The sequence below is a fragment of the Narcine bancroftii genome, chromosome 4 (assembly GCF_036971445.1).
Source record: "Narcine bancroftii isolate sNarBan1 chromosome 4, sNarBan1.hap1, whole genome shotgun sequence".
NCBI classification, from domain to species: Eukaryota; Metazoa; Chordata; class Chondrichthyes; order Torpediniformes; family Narcinidae; genus Narcine; species Narcine bancroftii.
The window spans coordinates 80,825,099-80,837,783 of NC_091472.1; the positions used below are offsets into that span (position 1 = coordinate 80,825,099).

General features: G+C 40.4%; 1 long non-coding RNA gene across 1 annotated transcript in view; it reads left to right on the plus strand.

The window, feature by feature from the left end:
- The first annotated feature begins 4,945 nt into the window (after positions 1–4,945).
- Positions 4,946–12,685, plus strand: part of LOC138759879 (uncharacterized) — a 44,797-nt gene continuing 37,057 nt past the window's right edge. Inside the window, exon 1 of the long non-coding RNA XR_011355190.1 lies at positions 4,946–5,029. This is a non-coding gene — a long non-coding RNA (uncharacterized lncRNA). The remainder of the gene's footprint in view (positions 5,030–12,685) is intronic.

Here is a 12,685-nt window from a genome sequence, read left to right on the forward strand (position 1 = left end):
TAGACAATAGCCATATACACATTACATGCTTCCCAGATGGTCTGAGGCTAATTGATTTAATCCACTTTGCTACTGCACAAGAAAGGGCAAAGAAATCAGCCAAGGGCCCCGCTCCTTCCTGGAACTGAAAGCACATTTGTGTGAATGCCAGTTGGCAATAGGATTGGGCTCATAAGTGATGCTTCAAGTCAAACACCTTGGCAACATTCCTCATGTTTGTTTACACATAAAGCACTGTTGTTTGGGCAATGTACTTTCTCTTTGCAATAGTCAACATAGAAGTGGGAAAAATTGGTGGAAAATTGTACTTTACATAATTGACCTAAACTCGAGTTCATGAGTTCCAAAAGGAAAGAATGAATGAACTTCTGAAGCCTGCGGTAAATGAAGAAACCTTTGACTGATTATCAGGGTTACCGATAAAAGGAGGAAAGATCTACATTTGGTCAGCATCATTCATTATGTCTCACAGTAATTTACAACCTCTGAAGAACTTTTTGAAGTGTGAACGCTGTTGTAATGTAGGAAACACAACCATCATTTTGTTCATAGCAATCTCCCACAATCAGCTAGTGAATATGCCTTTTCATAACATAAAATTAGGATAAATGGTGGCCAGGACAATACAGATATTTTAAAACAATTTCATGAGATATTAATATCCATCGAAGAGAGGCAAATAGTTTAAAACCTCATCCAAAAGATAGAACCGTATATACTCACGCAAAAGTCAAATTTTCCACTTTTTAATGTGAAATTTATGGGGTGGACTATAACATGGATACCACTTTAGAGGTGCTGAAATTCACACCAGAATCCAAAGTGCCCTTTTAACAGCAGAAGTCCAAATTATCTTTAAATGATTAAAGAAGAAAATCACAATGAATGAAAGTAATAATAGAGTCTATGCATCAAAATGCATGGTCTTACCAAGTAATGGTTTTTATTACTTATGAGTAAAACACAAAAGTCTGTAGACATGGTGATTGAAGTAAAAATACAAAGGGTTGATGGGGTGGGAAGAAAGGGGAAACTCAAAGGAAGAGATGGGGGCTGAGGGGATAGAAAAGGGTGGTGGTGGGAAGGATGAGCCTGTGGGATCCAGCAGTGGTATCAGCCTTGCGTAGGCTGAGGTTGATGTGGTAACTGTCGAGTGAGATAGCGTGGATGCCGTAACAGGGATTGTAGTCGTGGTAAGTATCTGTGCCGTCAGAGGCATCTGGAGCTCCAGACTATAGGCCACTGGGATCAGGTGGGGAATCTATGTCAAAGGTATCAGAAGCTCTGGCCTACTGGTGGTAGGCGCTGAGGTGAAAGTTTGCGACCAAGGCGTTGGAAGCTCTGGCCTGCGGGCAGCCGGGGCCGAGTTGAGAGACTATATGAAAAATTCCAGGCATTTTGGGCAAAAATAGTGGGTCAATTTTTACATGAGATCAACTTTTACACTAGTATATACAGTAGCTCTGACCTTGTTCAATAGTACTAAAAATTAGCTTGATGTTTAATGCTCCTGTCTCTAGAATCAGCCAGTTGAATCAGTGGTAAGTGTAACTTAGCCTCCCAGACCTGCTTAAAGGAAAATTACAATATGGCATTGAATAATATTGTCATTTGTAGATTTTGTGAGTGCTTTGAACCACCAACACATGAGGCCAAGGATTAAAGACATGGCAAGATCTTATAGTGGAGACATACCCATTCTCACTTACTGGGGGAGAGGAATTCAGAGGAGTGTCTTGTGAATCTCAAAGGGGTGGCTTACACAGCAATACTAACACAGTAAACTGGCAGTAGGCTTTTAAGTCGTCTGGTTTTGGTTTTATACAGAGACCGGGCTTTCTGTTAATGAGCAAGATGGAAACCAGACATTAAAAAGAAAAACAACCTTTTGAAAAATAGAAATCTGTTTTTTTTTAGTTGCCCTGTTTAATATTTCTGATGTGGAGTCATTAGTCACGAGGTTTCCCTGTTTGTACACATGGGGAGGAGATGGAATCAGAACTGAAACCATGATACAACCCTTCCCTCTGGCTTCTATCTAACTTGGGTTTGGTGAAAATTAGAAACCATAATGTATTTTCTCAGGCTATGCACAAATGTATAGAATGGCTGATCTTAAAAATAAATGCAGGGGGTTAGTTCAAAACAACAGAACCTTTAATAATTATAAAAAGAAAAGGACATATGTCCTGTGATTCTTACATGCCTTTGTTGAGAGTCTCATTTACAGCAACTGTTAACAGATAGCAAAAGACTTGACAAATGCAAAGCAAGCTCCCACAAAATGTAATTAAAAAAAAATCAAAGTGATGTTGATTGTTGAAAAACTATCCCCATAATACCAGGAATAACTCTCCTGCTCTAACATCACTGCAGCTTAATTCATTGCAATGTCCAACAGGCTATCTCTATGCAACGTCAAGGTTGCTTAAAATTAAGCCATAAAGGACTATTGCAAGCTCAATTTTGTAACATAAGCAATGTAGATCACCCAAGATCCCTTAAACGATAATGGCATCTTAAAGGTTTACTCGCAAGAACATATTGTAGTATCTGCAGCAGAAGTGAGCTGCTTTTAAAGTCAGCAAACTTCAGCAGGAAGGTGTTGTTTATTATCAGGAGGATTCCCGTTGAAACAGAAATGCACCAAAAATATCAGAATTATTCTTTGGCTTGGCTTCGCGGACGAAGATTTATGGAGGGGTATGTCCACGTCTGCTGCAGGCTCGTTGGAGACTGACAAGTCCGATGCGGGACATTATTATTAAAGACATGGCATTTATTAGAAACAGTACTATTGACTGGGAGATCTTTGCTGTGGCAGTTTGTATTTCAATGATTAATGCTTAATACTTCAGTATAGTCCAAATAGAAAGAAATATTTGGATTTAGCGTCTTTACTCAGAGTGTATGACAGCTGACAAAGAATTGTTGAATGGAAAGAAACCCAGCAGCAAATTTGTATAGAGCAAGCTCCCATAAAGCCATATAATAAAGGCTGGATAACTTGCTAAAGTGATGGATCTGTTTAAATGGATAAGAAAAGGTTTAGAGGGAATGGCATTATCTTGGGTAGACCACACAGTTGGAATGGACAGGTTGGGCTGAAGGCTCTACTTTTGTGCAATAAAACTCTATGATATGAATTAGCGATAAATATTGGCAGGGGCTGCATCAATACACTGTTCTTTATATAGCAGCATAGATTTTACAGGATCTCAGTTTATCATTTCATTCTCTTTCTCAGAAATTTTCACCCAACTTTAATTCTTGCGTCAAACACACAGGAACATCAGTGATTCCCCTGCTTTCCGATTTAATCATTGGAATCTAAAAGGAATGGTGTTCGACATTTCCTAACTTTAGATTTTATTATTGGATGGTTAATATATGTAAGTTGATTATTTGGTTACAATTTGTTATCTGACCCACATGGGTAGAAATGGAACTAAGAATATTTCCATATTGGCGATTCTTGGGTCTTCTTTATCTTCTTCTTTATACAAACTGACAACCCAGTTGGTAAACACAGTTTGAGAATATGGGCACAACTTAAAAGTTTTTGTTTTGGATTTCAGAACTTTTCTTTTTCCAGTCCTATTATATCCAATCACTTCTTTCAACCTTCTTTGCAAGACTCCGCCTTTAATGACTGGCACAGTTTGGGTATTAAATGTTTTAAAGACCATTTATTGACAACAATTTTGCATCTTTTGAACAATTGGTTGTAAAAATTTAAATGATCTAAAGCTCATTTTACTAGATATTTACAAATGAGACATTTTGTTCAATCTCAGATTCCTGATTTTCCTGGGATTCCTGAGGTGAATATTCTTGATACATTTTTGGACTACAACCTCCCTATAGAGGCTTAATATCACTTTTAATGACAGATTGGCTGATCTAAGACAAGCTCTTTAATTAAAATCAACAATGCCTGGAAGCAGGATTTGAACCTGTGCAATAATGTTTGGAACTCTATTTTTAAGTTAATTACACTACATCACTTTCTGCATGGCATTGTCTATTGCAATTTAAAGTAGTTCACAGAGCACATATGTCTAAAATTAAATTAGGCCCTTTCATGCCAGGCCTCCACCTGGAGGCCAGCTACAAATGTGGAGGGAAAACATCAACTTACCTTTCATGGAGCAGCCCTAAAAGGCTGCTCCTGCACCACATTTATGTTGAGTGGTGCCTTGTATTGCTCTCCACAGCCGTTGAAGGTGGGGCGACTGGTGGCATAGTGACACCTGTCATAAATACGCGGCAGAGCAATGGCCGTCTTCCCGACCCATAATCCCCCACACAGCTGGAACCACTCTGTGGTTCCCAGAACAGTTCCAACTGGATAGGGGATTATGGGTCGGGAAGACAGCCATTGCACTGCTGCATTTTGAACTGCTGACGAGCAGCCCCAAAAGCCGGTGGCATGGTGAGGTGCCAGAGTGGTCGGTGGGGCTGTCACAGCCCATGATGGCTACCCCCTGATGGCCCCTGCCCTGACAGCTCCCGCCGGCCACCTCTGCCTTGATGGCCCCAGCTCTGATGGCCCCTGCCAGCCATCCCGGACCTGACTGCTCCCACCTGGCCGCCCCTGCCCCAATTGTCCCTGTCCTGAAAACCCTTGACAGCTACCCCTGCCTTGATGGCCCATGCCCTGATTGCCCCTGCCTAGACAGTCCCCACCCTGATAGCTCCTGCTGGCTACTCCTGCCATGATGGCCCTTGCCCTGATGGCCTCTGCTTTGATGGCCCCTGCCTTGACAGCCCCTGCCCTGATGGCTCCTGCTGGCCGTCCCTGCCCTGATGGGATCATGGAGGGAGAGGGGTGAGTGGGTGGGAGAGAGAGGGGAGATGGGTCTCTGGCTGATGGCTTCATTGTGACATCATAAGCCCACCCTTAGCCAGCTGCTTTCAGCCGCTGTACATTCATATGTGATGGCGAAGCACTGCACTCCACCAATGACCCTTCCCTGAGAGAGATTGCAGTTGGCGCCTTGGAGCCGGCCATAGCACATTCATAGAGGTAAGTCTCCTGATGTAATGGCGGAGAATCTCCACTGCATGAAAGGGCCTCGTGTCTCATTTTTATTCTGGCATAAATCCCAACATGATAAATGTAAAACAGGTGATGCTTCTTTAATTCATATGTTTTTGACCTGCCCTCGCTTAGAAAAATGTTGGAAGGAAGTTTTTCAAACATTATCAATAATTCTAAATTTAAACTTGGAACCTAGACCTTTAATTGCTGCTTTTGGAACATTCCGAGAAGATGATGTGTTACTAACTTCAATTCAATGCCACATTTTATCATTTACTTCACTGATGGCCAGACGTGCAATTTTGATTAAATGGAAAGATAATACTCCACTTACACATGCACAATGGCTAAGGGATATTATGTTTTGTTTAAATTTGGTTAAAAATAGATATGCAATCAATGATCAAATATTACATTTCAAATGATATGGGGTTCGTTCATAGACTACCAGCACAACCTTATGATTTATTGCTAATTCGGAATCTTGGCATTGTGTTGTCCCTCTCTAAGATTGTGCCACTTAGATTTATGAATGTTAATTTTCAACCTTGTTTAGGGAAAGGGGTTTTGATTTTTTTCATTTTTTTTAATGTTCTATTTTATTACCCTGATTGTGCTTATGATCATTATTGTAACTTTTTTCCAGATCTTGTAGCACACTTAATAATTATATTGTTCAACTTTTTATTGTAATCAATAAAAATGGTTTTAAGAGGATTTAGTAATTAGAACATAAATAATGTAAACAGAACTATTGTTCTGCCATCCAAAGCAAGGCTGACCCTCAAGCTCTCTTTTCTGATTTATTTCCTTTTCTCTTGATCCCATAAATATACCAGAATATACTTGAATAAGGCATCTGAGGTGGAGAATGTTACAACCTTAAAGTTTCCCCTTAAATGTCAGATACCTTAACCCTGAAAATAATTCCCCCTTTCCCATTCCCAACTCAGTTTTAGATTCTTCTCAAAGGAAAAGAGCTCTTCAGAATCTAGCCTGGTAAGCCCTCTTCAGCATTTATACATTTTAATGAGATTTCTTCCCTGTGTTGTAATCTCATATTAGAGTCATAATTTTTGCAGCACACTCTTTGGGCCAACTTGTCTGTGCTAACCAGATTGTTTACCCAAGCTTGTTCTATTTGCCTGTGTTTGGCCAATATCCCTCTAAACCTATACCTCTCTGTGTCTTTTAAGCTTTATAGTTGTATCCATTACTACTACTTCCTCTGGCAGATCGTTACACATATCCACCACCCTCCGTGTGAACAAATTGTCCCTCAGGATCCATTTAAATCTATTCTCCTCACTTTAAATCTGTGCCCCCTAGTTTTTCCCCACTATCTAGAGAAAAAGATAGTAACTATTTACTTATAATTTATAGAGGTCACCCCTTAGTCTCCTTCACCCCAGGAAATAGAATTTCCAGCTTGTCTAGCCTCATTCCTTCCAGTCATGGTACTGTCTTTGTGAATCTTTTCTGCACATCTCCATTTTTCCTTCAATGGGGGACCACATCTGCCCACATTGCTTCATGTGGTCTCACCAGAGTCTTATAACATGCCAAACCAACATATGCACTCATGACCCATGAAGACCACTAATGCCAGCTGCTCTTGTCACCACCCTGTTTATCGATGCCACCATTCTGCTCAAGCTTAATCTACTCTATCAGGCCATTCTACTCAAATCACTCCTTATTACTCACCTGATCACTATCTCAATCCATTAATCAAATCAGTGAAAATTCATTACAATCTTCAGAAGATATAATCTCATTGATTTCTCCCCCTTAACTCTCCCCATCTCCTGAATACAGCAGTTCTCTTTATCTTTTGTGTCACCAGGTGCCTTACCTAAATGACCCATTCATGAACCTGCTTTGGGTACTTGGACTTTGTGCCATGTGATATGTACACAATCATTCACATTATGATACCTTATACATTTCAGTCTCTCAGCACCTCTAAATACATATCAGTACCACAAATCATGGGAGCACAGAAATAAAGTTTATGTTTTAATTCTACCCTTTTTTTCTTATTTTATGATAAGTTGTTAAAACTGAAGAAAAAAAAATGAAAATGTCCTGGTGACGTAGAGGGAAAGGTGCTTGTGGTGGATAAATGCCCATGTTCTTCTCACTGCTATTCTATGAAGGCTTTCACTGGATAGCAGATGAGAATTGGACAGGTACCAATTATTTTTCCACCCCACTCCCTTTTTTGCCTACAACATCAATGGAATAAAAAACCAGGTAATATTTTTCAGATGAGATGTGAAACCAGGTGCAAAATATCCCATGTCAATGTTTTGAGAAGAAAACCAACAAGTCACCTGGAATGTTCTTGTTGATATTTATTCCTCAGCCCACAATTAGCAGAAGACTGAATGGTTAAAAATTCCTTGCTGAGCAACAATTGCTTACCACGTGTCCCTTCAGAAAGCACCTTTTTTGGGTGGAACTGATTTTGGAACACCTCGAGGATGTAGTCTTTCCTTGCTCTTGAACTAACATCTAAACAGATTATTCACGCAGATCTCCAAACAAGTGCTTGCCACTCCCATCAGTTACTACTCCCAGGAATCAAAACTGGGATTAGCCTCATTCAGCCTTCGCCTAAAATAAAATAACCTGGAAATGTTGCTTATTACAAAAAAGTCAGAGCACGAATGGGAAATATTCTCACTGACAATATTTGGGAGGCAACTGCATTTGGCTTATTTACTTTTAGGGACTTAGGAACCTGAGACAGTCACATCAGGCTCATAAAACTGTAAAATTAACATGTTTCAGCCATTTCCTGTGTCTGCAGATACTAAGTGAAAGCTCTTGCAGTTTTACTATGAACCAGTTTATTTTGTGTCATCCAATCACATAATAAAATCAATGATAAAGTTAAAACAACAGTCGCTTAAAGTTCAGCTTATAACGTCCTGGACAATATGGACCTTAAATGCCACTATTGCCCAACTCACGATACAGATCACAGGAAGATGTACACCCAGCACATTTGGCTGCCGAGGGATGCAGACAAACCCACTTCCTTCAAACCAAGTTTGTATTAGAGTAGAAAGAAGTGGAAAGTTAAATTCGGCATTTGATGTTGACTGATCCCCATTCCTGAAATCGCCTAATTTTATTTCCACAAGACCACCGAAACAAGGGTTCAGATGCAGTTATTTCAATGTTATTGGCATCTAATGATTCTCAGATTCATAGTTGAATGTTTGATGGTGGTCGTTGAGGATGGGGATCGAAGGAGGTGGGCTGCTGGAGTGGGGTGTACCAGTTTACTGCTGCCCTTTTCGCCAGAGGAAATGTAATACCATGAAAAACTCCATTGCATATTATTACAGAGTTGATATGTTTCAAATGACATCTTATGGAGGTTTAAAAAGAAACAAACAGTCTGAAGTAAATCACTTTCTTCCCTGAGTGCTTACAGATAAAAACCAGTTTGCAAGAGCTGAATGCTGTAAAATGCCTGCGAGGTCTGATGGTGCCCAGGAGCTTTAATTTTAATGAAAACCTCTCTATTCCACAAGCATGGCTCCTACTGGACAAGGGGTATATTTTCCCCTTGAGTTAGGGTGGCTTATGACAAATCATGATGGGTAAATCAATAGACAGAAGGCAATATCTGGAAAGGTACCCGTATGAATCTGTGAGATAAATTATCGACCACAGGCTTGGTTCTGTCTCCTTTCTCAAAGTGTTTCTATCCCATCTCACTAACAATCTGAAAGAAAATCAAATATTTTGTTTGGGCCTCACTAATATCAGCAACTTTTACTATCTTAATGGCATTTTTATTGATTTTACCCTTAATGGGAGCTGTATATATTTGATGTTGGTCATTTAAAATAGATGTGAGTAATGGACTTTCCCACCCAGGATCATAAAGCAGCCTTTTGTCTCAGAGGCTGTGTGAACCGAATATAAGAAGGCATTTAATCTACTGTTGGCTCTACTTATCGGCGAGAGGGAGAAAAAAATTAAAAATTAAAGGCTCCCTTCTCGCACGCCTGAGTCTCAAGCAATCTGGTCATCAGCAAGAAAACAACAGAGAGGCCATTGGTAGAATGACCTTGGCTGTGACATCATGTGCTGTTGGAAAGAAATGAAGCCATTAGATTGAGGCAGCAGAGGGTTATAAATCAAGCCATTTCCAATATGCTGCCGTACTGGTCATCCATCATTTCTAGCAACTACATACAGCAAACCATGGAGACATTGGAGCTGCAAAAACAGAGACATAAACAATAATAATCCCGACTTGATGTTTCAGCCCTTCAGGAAATCCAGTAACATTTTCTTTTTTTTTGTTTGTCAGAAGTGATATTTAAAGGTTGAGAAGTAATTTATGAGCAGAGTCGATGTGTAATTGCGGTCATGAGCACACCAGAGCGGGTTCATTAAATGAAGCTATCATCAGATATGTATGATGTATAAACCACTTTAGAATAGATTTTTTTTTTTGAAAAATCAGTCTTTTTGCAGTATTTTCTCCAAGCTGTTGTTTTTTTTTTCCTTCTGGGCAATTATTGAAGTAACTAAATAAAACATTTTGCCACAATTAACCCTTCTGTACTCCCCATCCTCAAGGAATCACCACTCTTTATATTGCACACCAAATAAAACTTGTTGGCTTGCATTTGTCCACATCCTATTGTGCATTATTGATTTGGGAGCATTTGAAATGGCCACTCCCAGCTCACCCCAACTCGCATAAAGATAAAGCTAGCTCTCTATAGTCTAATCACATTTGCTTCAGACAAAACAAAGTCAAGGGATGAAGAAATCAAATTGAAAAAAAAATAATGCAGCATAATGTAAAAAATGTGACAGAATATGAAAGAATTTGATTAACATAGATGTGATTACCAAGGCTAATCAACAAGCATTAGCAGTGCTCCCTGGTATTGACAGCACAGCAGGAATATTCTGCAGCCTCCTAATGATGGCAGGAACATTTTTACCTTAAAATAGAAAAAAGATGATATTACAATGTGGTTTTGTTTATTCTGATAAAATTAAGTCAATCAATGTAAAATTAACAAGATATTGAGTGGAATGTACAAAGCGTTCTGCATTGTCAAATACTGTATATAACTGCAAATTTTCTGCCTTAGATTTGTTTTATACATTCATACGTGTGTGTGCGTGTGTGTGTGTGTGTGTGTGTGTGTGTGTGTGTGTGTGTGTGTGTGTGTGTGTGTGTGTGTCTCTCTCTCTCTCTCTCTCTCTCTCTCTCTCTCTCTCTCTCTCTCTCTGGGTGAGTATGCCCCAACCCTTCTGGGACCTGGACTGCATATAAGAACACAAGAAACAAGAGCAGGATAGGGTTCTGCTCCATTGAGCCTGCTCTGTTATTTATTAAGATTATAGCTGATCTGGCCATGGACTCAGCTCCATCTAACTACCATTTCCCCATCACCCTTAATTCACTTATTATGCAAACATCTATCTAGCTGTGGTGTAAATATATTTAACAAGGCATCCCCATATACTTTTTTGGGCAGAGAATTCCTCAGATTCACTCAGGGAAAAATAATTCCTCTTCATCTCCATCCTAAATTTGCGCCTCTGAATATTGAGTCTATGTCCCCTCCTTCTAGTCTCACCTACAAGTGGAAAAAAATGTTCCTGCTTCTTAATTATCCATTTTCTAACGTAATATGTTTCTAAAAGATTCCCCCTCATTCTTCTGAATTCCAGCAAATATAGTTCTAGGCAACTCAACCTCGCTCTAACTCCTCGTATTTGGAATCAACCTGGTGAACCTTCTCTGCATCACCTCTACAGCCAGCATATTTTGTGTCAAGTAAAGAAACCAGAACTGCACACAATACTCCAGGTAAGGCCTAACCAGTGTCCTGTCCAGTTGAAGCAGATCCTCCTTGCTCTTAAATTCAATGCCTCTTGTAAAATATCCAGTGTTCCGTTTGCCTTCTTCATTCCCTGTTGCACCTGCAAACCATCCTTTTGCGATTCATGCACAAGCTCTCTCAGCTCCCTCTGCACAACAGCATGCTTAGATTTTTCACCAGTGAAATAATAATAGAAACATAGAAACGTAGAAGATAGGAGCAGGAGTAGGTCATTCGACCCTTCGAGCCTGCTCCGCCATTCAACGAGATCATGGCTGATCTTAAAGTTCAGTACCCTGCCTTCTCTCCGTAACCTTTAATACCCTTATACTGAAGAAATATATCTAATTCCCTCTTAAATAGATTTAATGAACCTGCCTCTACTGCCCTCTGTGGCAATGAATTCCACAGATTCACCACCCTCTGGGTCAAGAAATTCCTCCTCATCTCGGTCCTAAATGGTTTGCCTATTATCCTCAAACCATGGCCCCGGGTTCTGGATTTTCCCATCATTGGAAACATCCCATCTGCATCCATTCTGTCCAGTCCTGCCAGAATTTTATAGGTCTCTATGAGATCCCCTCTCAATCTTCTAAACTCCAGCGAGTACAATCCCAATTTGCGCAATCTTTCCTCATAAGTCATTCCTGCCATTCCAGGTATCAGCCTGGTGAATCGCCTCTGCACTCCCTCCATTGCAAGAACATCCTTCCTTAGATAAGGTGACCAAAACTGCACACAATTCTCCAGGTGGGGTCTCACCAAGGCCCTGTACAGCTGCAGTGAGGTATCCTTGTTCCTATACTCAAACCCTCTTGATATGAAGGCCATCATACCATTTGCCTTTTTAACCGCCTGCTGTACCTGCATGCTCGCCTTCAGAGACTGATGTACAAGTACCCCTAGGTCTCTCTGCACTTCCACATCTCTTAATCTATTGCCATTCAAATAGTAATCTGCCCTCCGGATTGTATTACCAAAGTGGATAACCTCACATTTATCCACATTGTAGTGCATTTGCCATGTATCGGCCCAGTCCTTCAATTTATCCAAATCACACTGGAGCTTCCTGACCCCCTCTTCCATGCACACAACCCCTCCTAGCTTAGTGTCATCTGCAAATTTGGAGATATTACATCCAATCCCCTCATCCAGATCTTCTATTTATTTATTTTTGCAAAGTTGATGACCTCACAGTTACCAACATTATACTTGCTCTACCAGACCCTTGCTCACTCACCTGAAAACATGAAAGATTCCTTCAGCACCATCTCTACAAAATCCTTGTAATTCACTGGAAGGGTAAGACAATTATCATCACATCCTCTCCCAGACGAATAACCCCAATGCTGCAAGCCATTGGTGCACACAGTCATTTACAGTGGGCACATCAAGTTGATGGCTTGCCTGATGCCAGACTCATACAGCAGAATCCTTATATCTTCTGAGCTCTGATGTGGGAAAAGATTACTAGGCTGCTGAGGAAAGGATTCAAAGACATGGTTCCAGACTCCATGAAGAATGACAACATTACCACTGATTCTCCATACCATGTACATCAAAGTGGATGAGCATTTTGACTGCTCTTCAGAAACTTGTCCAAGAAATGGGAGCTCACAGAGGTCCGGCTTACATGTTGGAAGCAGCGAACCACCTCACAACTTATCCATTTGCCTGTTCCAACTAATAGTTCTTGCTCCATCTGTGGAAGAATCTTCAGTTTCCACATCAGTCTCTTGGGAACACACAAAGAAAATAGAGAGAGAGA